This window comes from Arvicola amphibius, chromosome 12, assembly GCF_903992535.2.
Source record: "Arvicola amphibius chromosome 12, mArvAmp1.2, whole genome shotgun sequence".
In the NCBI taxonomy this organism is placed as follows: domain Eukaryota; kingdom Metazoa; phylum Chordata; class Mammalia; order Rodentia; family Cricetidae; genus Arvicola; species Arvicola amphibius.
In genome coordinates, this window is record NC_052058.2 from 33081131 (window position 1) to 33094369 (window position 13239).

Below are 13239 nucleotides of genomic sequence, written 5' to 3' on the forward strand. Positions count from 1 at the left end.
CATCTTTTGTATCCCCAGGTCTAGTGTAGCACCCATCTGTCTGGGCAACAGTCTCAAACAGTGTCATGACGGCGTACATCAGCCACAGGGACAAAACTGAGCAGATGCAAGTGGTGCCCGGTACACCAGGCTCTGGCTTCGGGTCCTTAGGGTAACAATGATCAGCATCAGAGCTGAGGCCCGACCGTTGTGGGAAGGGGCACAGGGAATCTGTGGGTAGGGTTAGGTTTGGGGCAATGGTTAGTAAGCTGCTAGTTCTGTGCCCAGTTTTGGGGTCAATGAAGGGCACAGGGTGAGGAGCATTTCCAGAATTTGTAAGTGTTCGATGTCTCAATTAGAATGGTTTTTGTTTACTCTCACACATAGTTTCTAGAAACAAAATTCACGGAGCACAGCGAGGCCCTAAGCCCTCTTCTCACTCACAGGACCCTTCTGCCTAGCTAGGCTTCACTCCCACTCAGGCCTGGAGTTCCTCTCTGCCCAGGCTGAATCTGGGCTCCTAGGCTGCTTCCCCATTACCATCCAGACCTTTCCCACCCCTAGTTCATGGCCAGAGAACTAACACCCTGTCCTTCTTTCCTGGGTACCTGCAGAATGTCCTGTCCACCTCTCAACCCCCAAGGGCCTTCTCGCCCATTCTTCTCAGTTCAGAAGATCGGAAGTGTTTCTGTCAGATCTCCCTGCCTTACCAGACCTTTCCCAGAAAGTCGACCCCGTGTCACCTCTGAAAGGATAAAAGGGCAGTGACGTGGGTTCCTGTGGCGGGCCCTGCCGAGGTACGGCGCAGAGCAAGCACTCCACGTGCAATGGAGTTAACACAAGAGGTTCATTGGGGGAGGGGGGGAGAGCAAAAGAGTGAAAAGGCTGTTTTGGGGAGTGGGGACATGAGAGAGGCAGGAATATAGACAGACAGACAGACAGATCAGACAAGAGAGCAAGAAGACAGCAAAAGAAGCAAGAGGAGCAAGCGAGAGAACTGTGACTGGCTAATGGAAGCTTTCCCATAGCTGACCGTGATGATGTAACCACCTTGGCCGCTGTGGCGGGAACTAACAGCCTCCTTTTCAGCTTAGGGCCCCTTCCCTGGCGGTGGTGTTCCTGGGCCTCCTCCACTTGAGAAGCAGTATTCCCGGTTCCCCACCTAAACCCTGTGTGCCCCTTTCCTCGGTTCTGTAGCCGGGGCCTCATGCACTGTGTGCATCAGGCGTCCCCTGCAGACCTCTCTGAGCACCACCCCGGCAATTCTGACTGGGCTAACTCTCCAGAGAGGGGCACTCAGAACTTCAGGAGCACCCTTGGTGGTAGAGGATATGCTGGCGGGACAGTGCTTAGTCACCAGTCCCTCTGAGGGACAGCTTCCACATGGGTGTACTTGCTCAGGCTTTGAGATAGGAACCTCAGATCAAGGTGAATAATTCGGGGGGGGGGGGTTGTCTTTCTCAGTTGCAATAGGAATAGTTGTGAGTTCTTCTTGGGAAACTCACGCCTGGGCACTGAGGCTAATGGCAGCGAGCTTACAGAATGACTGAACAGGGAATGCTGTATGAGCAGATTGGTGGCTTGGTGGTATGGTTGTTGTGGCAACCACAGCCCTTAGGGGCCTAGTTAATCTCTCTGAGGCTGACATCAGTTTATGTCCCTAGCACATGACACAATGTCTGTCATACACTAGAGCTTCAGTAACCACACATAGAAGAAAAAAGGGAGGGACAGGAGGGTTGACTCTGCTATTCCAGAGGGTCTGGGTTTGAGTCCCAGCACCTTCATGGTGTCTCATGACTGAAACTCCAGTGCCAGGGGTATCTGGTGCCCTCTCCTGGCCGCCACAGGTACTGCATGCACCATGCAGAGAGTGGTGCACAGACATACAGGCGAGCAAAAACAGCCATACACAGGAAATAAATGCAAAGCAAATTTTAAAAAACGCCAACTTTTTTTTGATGGGGTGGGTGCGGAGGAAATTTAAAGGAAGCTGAAGGAGAAGCGGGACCACTTGATCTGGATCTGAACTGAGCAGGAGTTGACCTGGTGAGCAGATGGGAAGTTGGTCTATTTGACAGAGAAAGATGAACTGAGCAGGGGCTGGAAGTGCATGGAACACCTCAGGCACAAGCACACACAGGGTGAGGTGGGGGAGTTGAGGTTGAGGCTGCAAAGGTGGTTGCAGTTCAAACAGGATCCGTGATGAAATCAGGGTTAGGACGGAGGGTACCTCTGGACTTCCCACTGGGTGGGGAAGATCTGACTTACATTACATAGCCGGGCCCCTGTACCACTTCTGTAAATGCCCCTGGGAAGGCCACTTGCAGATTTCTTGCGGAGTCAAATGTCCCCTCAGCCCTGAGGAAATCCCCAGGGAGATGCCTGAAGGAGTGAGATTGCTTTGTTGATGCTCAGGGAGGCTCCTGGGAGCGAGTTGGCCTTTGCAAGAGCCGGACTGGCCCAGCTTCCCCAGGGCCAAGCATACTGACTAGGGCCTTTTTACCAGGAAGAGAAAGTACTAACACAGGGGACCCTTTACAGTCTCTGGAGAGGTCAGTCTCTCTTTCCTTGCGCCTGGGCCTCCCCCTCCTGTCCTGAAGCAGACCTAGGCCCCTGTGTCCTGCTGTCCTGGTAGAAGTAAGCAGGCTTACTCTCCACTGCTATCAAGTCACGCTCCCAGGCAGTCTGCGGCCTGCTTCTCACCCTGGACCATCTCACGCCCCTGGAGCAACTTCACTGTGACCTTGTGTTGTTTGGATGTGTGTGTGTGTGTGTGTGTGTGTGTGTGTGTGTGTGTGTGTGTGTGCATGATGTAGTTAAGCAACGCGTTTGAGTCTGCAGGTTCCCTGCCTCTGGATTCAAACAGCTATAGACTGAAAATATTCCCATGATAGATTCATTCCTATTAGGACATGGACAACCATCCCTAAATAATGGCTACGTTCAGCGTGTTGCCATGGATTCGGTTCTACAGTAGTCTAGAGAGAATGTGTGCAAGTTGTATGCAAATGCCAGGTCATTTTATAAGGGGGGCTTGAGGCGGCACAGTCTCATGGACCCAGATCCCCTCAGGTAGGGAGGGCCCACTGTTTTACCCACTCCACCAGAGAGTACAGCTAAGTCTGTTTTCAGAAGATGGACCGCCCCTTGGCAGACTTGCAATAACCACTTGTACAAAGCTAGAAGTCGCTTTCCCATGGAATAAACTATGAAGAGGAGAGCAGTGTAGTTTGCAGGAGGCCACTCCTGTGGGGAGGCCCTGAGGGGAAAGGGAGAAAGGCAGATCGTTGGGGTGACAGGCAGGTGGAGGAGAGCTGGTTCTGAAGGGGTGGGTGATGCCATAAGGAAGTGGGCAAATAAATGGCTTCTTGTTGTGTCCCTCTTCACCAAAACCTGGTGCACGTTTTCCTGCCACAGCCATTCGGGAAGTTTCTCTGGAGCTGCCCAATGCCACAGGCTGTGCTGGATAGTTTTGCCCTGGTAGGAGGAAACTTCAATTAAGAAGGTTCTTCGGTAAGATGGGGCTGCAGGCGAGCCTATAGAGCACTGGTGATTGATGGAGGAGGGCCCAGCCCATTGTGGGCAGGACCATCCCTGGGCTGGTGGGCCTGGGTCCTCTAAGCAAGCACTCTGAGCGTGCCAGTAGGCAGCTCCCCTCCATGGCCTCTGTATCAGCTCCTGCCTCCAGGTTCCTGTCCCATTTGAGTTCCTGTCTTGTCTTCTTCAGTGATGAACAGACAAGTGGAAGTCAGATAAACCCTTTCCTCCCTAACTTGCTTTTGGTCATGGTGCTTCACTATAGCACAGATAACCCTAAGACACAGGTTCTGACCCCATGTCCTGGGAGAGAGAATGATGCTGGGGGGAGGCAGGCATGGCTGGACCAGCCAGCCAGCTTTGTTTCAGGGATGCGGGGAAACATCACCAGTGTGGTGACTTCTTTCTCGGGAAGAATCCAGTTAAGTTCAGGTCCTGACTCTGCGCTTCCCAGAGATGGAGCTTTCCTGGCACTTTGGCTTTCTTGCTTGTGACAAAGTGGGAAGACATCCACCTCAGAGGAAGGAGGACATCTTCTAAGCATTCTTTATAGTCTCCACCTGAACCCCAAGAGGTAGGCTCAGTCATTGGCCACATTTTGCTCACAAAGAGAAGGAGACAGCCTGAGGTGGGAGGCCAAGGTGGGAGGATGGCCATGGCGTTTGAAGTCAGCCTGGACAACTTAGTGAGTTCGAGGTCAGTCTAGATAAACGACATAATGTGACCCTTTCTCCAAAAACTTAGAGAAACCAAACCAAAAAAGCACAGCAACAACAAGCATACAAACAAACAAACAAACCTAAAAGGAAACAAATACGAAGTAAGTAGCTCACACCTGGCTGCAGTAAGCTCTGTGCGGTGCAGCTTTTATCCAATGCTCATTCATTGGCAAACACCGCCAGAGACAGCAGCCCTCAGCTTGGAGCCCTGTTCCTAGCACACCTTTCCTGGTTGACTCAAAGGTCATGCTTGGCCCTGCAGCTGACCACAGTCAGGAACTTAGTGAGCTCTGGGCTAGAATGCGGGACAGGAGCCCAGATGCAGACCAGGCTGCGGTGTGATTTCCACGGTGCCTCCTTCCATTTCACCCCAGTAGCTGTGTACTCTGGGAAGTGCATACGGGGATCCCCGCCTTGGACAGTCCCAGCTTTCAGGTCCTGTAAAATGCAGAAGTCCCTCGCAAGCGAGAGACGAAAGACCCTACCCTAGTCCCCACAGCTTATCCACTCTGCAGCTAGACAGAGCAGCCGCCGGCTTCGCTGCCTGCTGGATGGGCGCCTGGCACCAGGTTCATCCGTGCCGTGCCCAGCCATCCTTTCCTCATTGGCCCCCCCACTCACCTCACCATGCCTTTCTGCCTCTCCAAGTATCTGAAGAGGAGCAGGCGCCTGCCCAGGGGTAAGTGGACAATCAGAATCTTGGGTAGACTGTGAAACTAGCAGCCCGGGAACTGGAAAGCCACCCTTGCAGGGCAAGTAATATTTGCTGCCTTCGAGCCTTTTAAAGAGAGCTGAACAAGGAGGGCAAGTTCAGCCCGGTGCAGCCTGGCAGGATGGGCAGCTGCGGCTGCGCCCAGCGGATTCTGTGTGGGTGCCTCTGCTGCGTCACTGTCCACAGCTGGCCACACGCACATCGGCAGGTTGCCCGTCTGTCTGCAGTGGGGACTGTGAGCATTTCTGTCACTTGATCTTGTTCACCATTGTTGTTCATCTCCTGTCTGTGTTCTGTGTGTACGCCCTCTATGCCAGGCTCTTCTCATAAGTGGTGCTAGATACGGACAAAGTGAAGGTGGGCTGGGAAGCAGCCTAAGTTTCTCACGTCAACATACTCTGTGTGCTCGAATATATTGGATGCTATGGGACAGTGATGGCTGATAAGGAGCATGGTTGGAGATGAGATGTCAGGAAAGAATCTCCAAGGTGGCATTCAAAGAGAGAGATGAATGAAGTGAGGGGCAAGCCATGCCAGTGTCTGGAAGAGCAGCTTTCTGGGCTCTGGACAGGAAACGAGCAGATACAAACCATGAAACAAGAGACCATGCTTGATAATGCCACTTTCAGAGAGGAGGCGACCAGGGACTAAAGGGCAGGAGTGGGGCTTGGACCCTGATGATGTTAGCGGGGCTGTGACTCGTATGGGGGCTCCTGGGAGGACCGAGCAAGGTGTCGGGTGCTTTCAGTCTTCACTGGGTCACTGTGGCTTCTGTATTGGGGACAGATTTATGGAGTCAGAAGAGAAATGCCTGGACATGCCAGGCCTCCAGCTGAGAAATGACTGTGAATGTCAACCAGGTAGACCGTGAAAAGTAACCCAGTTCTGGAGATATTCTGAAAGATGAGCAAATAGGTTTTGCTGACACACTATGAGATGTGAGATTAGAATGGAGGTTGTGCCTGTTTCCAGCCTGAGTCCCTGAAAGCTGGAGTTGCCCTCAGCCGAGAGGATGGCCAAGCCATGCCCAGAGATGTGATTGGTTCAGGTCTGGAGGGTGGGACAGTGGTCAGTTTGGAAGTCAAGACCATACAGCCAGCACTGAAGCCTTGTGTGAGACCAATGAGTACCCCCTTCCCCGCCATCCCCAAGAAGTCTATGTAAGGGCAAGGAGAGGAGGACCCAGGTTCTCTCTAGCTCTCTGCCTTGGCTACCTGACATTGAACGGAACCAGGTTTGATAGGACGGTAGGGGTCTCTCGTGGACCTGCCACATTATGCCTGTGCCGTGTCACATGGCTGTGGAATTAAACAGTCAGTCAGACTCACAGACATTGTAGGTTAGATAGGCCTCTATCAATGGCAGCTTTGCCCCCCAAGGAGCATCTGGCAGTGTGTGGAGGTGTTTGTTGTGGTCACAGCCTCCGAGGTGGGAGAGGTTGCTGCTACTCTGTCTAGTGGGTAGTGCCCAGGGGCTCACTTTAAACATCCTGCTTATTGTGCGCAAAACGGACCCCACCCACCCTAAAGAACCGTCTGGCCCCAAGTGCCGTTAGTGTTGGGACTGAGCCTGCTCTCTTTGTATTTAACTGAATGTGGTAATAAACGTGGATGCAAGGCCTTGCTGGCTGGCCTAGGTGCAAAGCCAAGCTGATGTTCCGTTACACCCTAACAAAATGGCACCTTTACTTTCTCCACCCCCAAGGCGTGGGGACTTAGATACTTTGTGGATTAAGTCCATGTACTCCTCAGGCATTGTTATGCCCAAGTTACTGATCCCCAAATGGATTCACGGAACCCCATTTCTGATGCAAATACACAAGGCTCTTTAATATACAAACTTGAGTTTGGACCACCCTTTCCAGTGCCCCAGCGTGGGGGATGAGGAAAGTGTGTGGCGGAGAACCCACGGAGGGGAGAACTTTGAAAAGGGAAACACCGTGATCAGGGGAGTTCATGTCCTGTCCTCTTGGGATTGGGTAAGGAGGGCATAGGATAAGGTAGTTTCTGAAACCCCAACAAAGAACCATAAATTACTGACAGGGTATCTTCAAAGACAGGATATCTCTCAGGAACATTTGGATCTCATTAAATTTTATGGTCCTGCTTCTTAATTGGTGATTTCTTAGGTGTCCATTCAAATTCCGCACATTTCTGGAGCTGACATTGGTCCCTGCTCACTATATAGCTTAAAATGAAGCTCCTTCTTTAAAATGGAGTTTGCAAAGTCAGGTCCTCACAACGTGGGGTTGATCTGAGCTAAGCTGAGGGTTGATCCCCAAGGAGGAGGGCTGCCAATGCTCAGGATGCATGGTAGACAGCATAGTGACCACACGGACTTGTTTAAAATGAAGAGGAGGGCAGAGGAATGCCTCAGCTCAGGGGGACAAACATTTGCTGCACGAGTCTGACAATGTGAGTTCAATCCCCAGAACTCTCGTGGTGGGAGAGCTGAATCTCACAAGTTGTCCTTTGACTCCACATGAACATCCTTGTGCATGCGTGAATATATGTGCACACACACACACACACACAAAAAAAAAAAAAAACTCAGGACCTCCTGCCTAGGAGTTGGCACACCCCTCATGAGCCCTCCCACCTCAATAGTTACTCAAAACGATGCCCTACAGACATCCTGGGTGGAGGCGTTTTCTCAACTGAAGTTCTTCTTTCCAGATGACGATAGCTTATGTCCAGTCGACTAAGAACTACCCAGGACAGTGAGCATCATAATTCCAAATCCAGGGGATCAGGCCGCCTCTTCTAGCCTCTGGACACATACGTACATACAAGCGAAACACTCATAGAATAAGAGCTAAAAAAAGATTTTTAAAATGTGATAAAAATGTTTAAAAATAAGAGGGAAGGAACAGGAACAAGAGCTATAGGCTGTCGCCTTCCATGATGAATTTATTCCTGAAATATTCTCTGTCACAATTTAAGGTAGGCATAAACAGTTGGGTGATATAAAGGACCCTACAGTTTGTTTCAACAACCATTTGATCCTCCTTGCGCTCCACTCAGTTACTACAAAGGTTTCGTACTGAGGAAAAAAAAAGCACACAGGTGAATGAACCTGTGGTTGCCCTGGGCTCTCTACTTGTTCGATCATGTGTCCAGTATTTAACGTTCCTGGTTTCTGCACATATAAAATGCTCTTAGTAATCTTCCTTCCTGTGGTGTCAGTGAGGACCATGTATGGCTGTGGATGTTGATACCTCCTACATATGTCACATGTAATGAGTCCCTTAGATACAGGGATGTGACTGTCACTTCTGAACAGCCTGAAGCAAGAGGGGCCAATTCCCTAGCTATGGACACAACTTTGCCCCAAGACATGTATGTTTGAAGCCGTGTCGTCAAGACATCGGACATCAGATAAGGAAGGACCTTTGCCCTAGAGTTGAGAAACAGTGAGCCCTACCTATGTCTTCGTTGGCTACTTTAAGGAAGTTTCCAAACTGTGATATGGGAAAGGGACCCAAGTGGAGACCACTGGCCTCCACGGGTAGAGACAGCACAGCTGGACTCTGGGCTATCAAAACATGAAAGCTTGCAGGGTGGTGTGTGGACAGATGGAAGGGCTGTAAAGAGACAGAGCATCCATGACAAAGCTGTGGACCTGTGACCACATGCATTTGAGGAACTCCTGAGACAGTTTGAGGTCATAATGTCCACCCTGACACAGGACGGAGCGGTGCCAGTTCCCACCTGCCAGACTGGAGAGCCAGGCAGCCATGCACAGACACTGGGCATGACACACAGAAGGCTTCTCCCTCCACAGGCTAACCGTGAGCTCTGCCCCGAGCCCTCTAGGTTCCAGCTAGGAAACTCCTGCCACAACCCTAACTTCATGTCAGAGAAAGGTTCAAGAGTACTTACAGGAAGATAAAGTCCCAAGCACTCAACCACTGACAAACCACAATGCCTGGCACCTACTCAAAAACATCAGGAATGCGAAGAGGCAGGAAAATAAGGCCCAGAATGAGAGGAGAAGTCAGACAGCTGGAAACAGCGGAAATGACACACATTTTAAATGAACAGGACCGAAACATTAAAGCAGTTTTGTTTTAGCTGAATTCACTGTGTCCTAAGAGCTCAGTTGAGACATGAAAGATACATAAAAATCATAATGACAATGAAAGCCCAAATCATAGTTCTGGAGTGCAAACCGTCAGTGTATGAACTGAAAAAAAAAAAATAGCTCACATTAACAGAGAAGACAAAAGGTTGTGAGCTCGAAGCAGTAGAAACTACACGTTTGCTATTATTTGGAGGTTTTGTTTGCTTAGGAGAACAGGCTCTCCCTAGCCTGAAAATTTGTAGCCTGGGCCAGCTTCATACCTATGAGCCTCCTATCTCCACCTCCAGAGTGCTGGGTTTACAGATGTGTGCCACCATGCCCGCCTCTGGAGACATTTTCTGTGACAGGTCACCAGGAAGTCGGTGGCTAAGATAACAGCTCAACCTGTGTGTTGTCTGTGGTTCCCGCGGTTACAGTCTGGTTTAAGTAAAGGGGTCACAGTGCTGAGCATGTAGGGGAGAAGCCAGCTTCTCACCCGCTCCTAGATGCTACCCAGGTTCCTTAACTCCTGACCTCCCTATACCTTCAAGGCCACCATGATTGATCAAGTCTTTTTAGTGTGTCATTTTTGGTTTGTATGCATCCATTTTGTATCTGATTCCTTTGCTTTGAAAGGCTACTAAGTCTACATTGGGCCAATTAGCCATTTTGATTCCACTGGCAAAATTGCCACTCTTCTTTAATATAGCCTAACCTATGCATGGGTTCCAGATATTAGTATGGAAGTAAGTACCTTAGAGAGGGGGTCATTATTCTGCTGTAACACTACCCAAAAATAAATGTATAGAGGAAAAGTTCTTAGCACAAACATTTCTCATCAGTGAGCCGTGGGAGGAGCTCCATCATGTCTAGTGCACAAGTAATTGGAGTCACCGAGGGGCAGAGGAAAGGATGGACAAGTGTCATTTTGCGGCACTAAAGATCAAAGGGCCTGAGCTTTGTGAACTCTAAAGACACATAAATCTAAGCAATCTAGTAAACCTCATTCACGAGGAACAGGAGGAACCCACGTGGAGGCACGCCAGAGTTAAACGGCTCGAAGTCAGCGAAGCAGAAAGAGAAAACAAGGGTGCCAGCCAGCTGAAGCATAGGCAGGTGAGTGGGCTGAGCAGAGACGTTGAGAAAACAGGCAGAGGGTACCAATCAACCTGATGTCTTACCCTGTGAGATTGCCTTTCAGAGATGAGACCGTGACTCCTTCCCACTCTCCAAAGATTCAGAGTTAGTCGCCAGTAGTTGCATAGGACTAGGAAATCCAGCAGAGGGGTTACAGGCAGAGGCCACATAATGCCATACAGGTCCTGGATTCTGTGGAGAGATGCAAGTACAGACAGATGTGCTTCCCTTATCACTAAAATCTTTCCAAATCATGCTGGCTTGTTAAGTGGAAACCGTGCCACAAACTGTGGTGCGGCAGTGTCTTTGAGCAGCAAATTCTAAGACCGGTATAGCAAGAAAGTCAGAAATGGTGATGGTGGAAATACTCCCAAAGGCCCCACATGTCCAACCTTGTGCCCTGTGATAGGAAGTTGCTGTTTGCATCCGTAGCTTCCCTTGGATATACACATGGGTTACACGCCTGCAAAGGGTGTAATACCCTTCATGTAGACGGTGGTAACGAAAGATGTAGACTGTAGCCTCCGAGGCTGCACTGCTGCCTGGTGGGAGAAGGGGAGGGGCTTTGTTAACAGCAACGTGAGAGCTAGAATGGAATCATAAAAACAGGAAAATCGAGGCTGGAGGGCTGACTCAGCGACCAAGAGTGCTTGCGGTTATCCCACAGGACCCAAGTGTGGTTCCCAGCGCTAGCCTGGACCACTCACAAACTGCTGTAATCCCAACTCCGTGGAATCTAACACCTTTTGGACCCTAAGGGCACCTGTATTCATGTTCACATGCACACAGAGAGACGACAGACAGACAATCACACACACACCATAAACAAAACAGTTTTTAAAATGATAAAGCCACTGGATGAAGTGGCACACATCTGTAATTCCCGCACTTAGGAGGTAGAGTCAGGAGAACCAAGAACGTCTGGGCTACATAATGAGACACTGTCACGAGGACCTCAAAAGAAAGAAAGTATGAAAAGGAAGGGTAAAGGACACCGAGCCCATTAAACAGAAGAGGGACTTAAACACAAGCATACGAACAATCATAAATCTTCCTGGGTGAGACTAGGAAAAGCATGTTCCCATCATTTGCCTAACAAGAAATGCATGTAGAGATACCAGATAAGTTGTTTAAAAATGGAAAATGTCTTACTCGATTGACAGCAATCGCAAGGAAGGTAGGAGATTATAATACATCAGATAGAAGTCTAGAAAGAAATAGACAAAACCAAGAATGCAGCAGAGATTTTAATGGCTCAGCCCAATAATTGATAGAACAAGTGAACAGAGAGCCCACGCAGGGGTCAGAGACCTGAACAGACTCCCCAAGCAGATCTGACTGATGTCAGCAGACACCTCACCCCATGTTACAGCAAGCAGGATTATTTTGATTGGTTCGCAGAATAGCTACCAAGACAAACCGTGGTCTGAGCCAAAATCAAATTTTAAGAAGTACAAAATGACTCAGGTCTTACACATATGTTCTCTTACTGCAGTAGAATTAAGTCAGAAATCAATAACAGAAATGGTCCAGAGAAATCTGAACCCGCGAATTTGGAAACTTACGCGTTTCTAAAAACTGGTAGTTCAAAGGGAAGTGGGAAGTGTTCTGAACTGAATTAAAGTGAAAATATACCCCAAATTGGGTTTATGTCCCAGTGCCCATATAAAAGTACATCACCTTCTGTAATGCCAGTTCCAGGGTATCTAAACACCTTCTTCTGAAAAATCATAGGTACCAGGTATGCAAGTGGCACAGACATATACACATTTGGGCACATGCATAAAATAAAGATAATATAAACATAAAAAATAAATAATCTTTAAAAACGGGTGAAAAGCCTGAACAGATGCTTTTTTATTTTATTTTTTACCAGAGAAGGTCCATCGGTGCCAATTAAGTAAATAAAATGATATCTAAAATACCCAACACAGTCAGTCATTCAGGAGCTGCTTAGTCAAATAGCTGTCCACCTGCACAGTTACTAGAACAGCTAAACACAAGAAAGCTTTGGTGAGGACACAGGAACTGGAATGGTGTGGGCTGGATTGGAAATAAATGGTGGAACCACTTTGGAAAACAGTTATGGGCAGTTTCTTGAAAAAGAATGCACGCTGAAGGATACATGTAAATGAACATACATGAAGAAATACATAAACTGTTATAACATGCAGACTCATGACATCCTGGGACGAGTGCCTGGCCAGGCATACAGTGCTGCACAAAAATGTCTGCCCACTTCTGAGATGGGCGGGTGCTCATTTTGTAGAATCGGAAACATAGTGCATGGGTGACCTTCTTTAGGAAAAATGGATTTTAAAAAGAAATTCTCAATTAGGAATAAAAATGACGTGCTGGTCAATTCCTGGGTTCGTGGATCTCTGGGTTCCTTTCTTTGGGCCTGTGCTACGATGCTGAGGTCATAGAGAAAGCTTCTTGTGGCCTCACATTCTCCCCACAGAGGACCCTCACAGTCTGCGTGGCCCAAATGATGGGTATCTTCTACCAAGCTGCTCTGAGCTGGCAGCTCACTGTCAGTGCCGTGTCCATGTGTAAGGACACCGCCACAGGAACAGAGATGGGCCTTCAGTTCCTTGCTCCCCACCGCGACCACTCTTATGTCTGGTCACTTTGGAAGCCCCAGTGAGCAGGGCTCGTCTGTCTGTACCTGGAATTGTCTTGCTCGAGACCCTCCTGAGCTTTGGGGTCCTTCTGTCCACTGCAGTGTCTGTTGTCCCATGCTCCATGCCCTCAGCAAGGTCCATGTCCGCCATGGGTAAAGCCCTCACCGGAGTCTGCTCACCTCCCTCAGGCTGCTTGCTGTGGTCCTAACACGCTGACAGTCTCTTAGGAGGTGGTGAGAAGCAGGAGTTGGTGGCCGAGCACCAGGACCTGGACTCTATGTCTCCAGCTCTTAGGAACTATGAGCGCAGGCGAGATACAGAATTGGGCCGTGCTTCAGTTTCTCTGTCTATAAAATAAGAAGGGTGGGCTAAGGGTATAGCTAGCTCGGGGGTAAAGTTGTAAGAGACCCTGTCCCCTCAACATATACTTGGTAACTGCTCTCAGTTCTTGTGAAGATGGGTCAAG

The 13239-nt window shown here is 49.3% G+C and overlaps 1 protein-coding gene across 1 annotated transcript in view; it reads left to right on the forward strand.

The window, feature by feature from the left end:
• Arhgap22 (Rho GTPase activating protein 22) overlaps positions 1-13239 on the forward strand; it is a 121097-nt gene that overhangs the window by 81159 nt on the left and 26699 nt on the right.